This window comes from Seriola lalandi, unplaced genomic scaffold, assembly GCF_002814215.2.
Source record: "Seriola lalandi dorsalis isolate HSWRI2012SDOR001 ecotype SW California unplaced genomic scaffold, Sedor1 jcf7180002054560, whole genome shotgun sequence".
NCBI classification, from domain to species: Eukaryota; Metazoa; Chordata; class Actinopteri; order Carangiformes; family Carangidae; genus Seriola; species Seriola lalandi.
The window spans coordinates 758,711-759,534 of NW_019525113.1; positions in this window are offsets into that span (position 1 = coordinate 758,711).

Genomic DNA, 824 nt, shown 5'->3' on the forward strand with positions numbered 1-824 from the left:
GAAATCTGTATGAAATTAAAATGTGTCTATTTTACTGACCACCATGTTGTTTAATGTTGATTCAGATGAAAACTGTCTTATTCCCATGATCCATGTCCCACATCAGACTACTGAACACTGACTGTTGTCTACCAGAGCCAGAGACAAGAGCGATGAGTGGGACCAGCCACCTGCTCTGTGATGAATGACTGAATAAATGAGAGAGGTTTGCTCTGACAGTCTGCAGGTAAGTGATTCTCTTAGGATAAAAGGGCCTGTTTTGGTACAACAAGAGTTATATTCGGAATAGAGATGAGTCAAGACGTGGCACCTGTTCTCACAAGATGAAAAGTTGTTCTGGTTTGGAGACAGTGAAGAACACAGCTGGCAAAATGAAAACTGCTTTGTGCATGTGGAATTGTGGATAAAACATGGAGGCAGTTTCTCAGGAAGGCTGTGCATTTATGCATTAACAAGGTGCAGTTAATGAGGCTTCGGCCCGTGGACAATCCTACACGTAGGGGAGACTGGGGACGCAACACTTTCTGCAGCCACTATTTGGACTAGACCAACCACCTTTTATATATTAAACTCACATTCGTCTGCTAATGGCATTTAAAGATGATTACCTATGACAATAATTCACAAAATGCATTTGAATGGAAGAATTCAGATGTTGCAGCTGACCCCACCCCTGGGGACAGTTGCAGCACAGATCAGGCATGGTTGCAACATGTTAAACAATACATTCAATTTCACTAGTTCGCTGTAGCTTTTTGCCTATATAAGCATAGTTTTACGATAAATATGCATTATTTTAATATTGTATTACTTACTTTTACAAT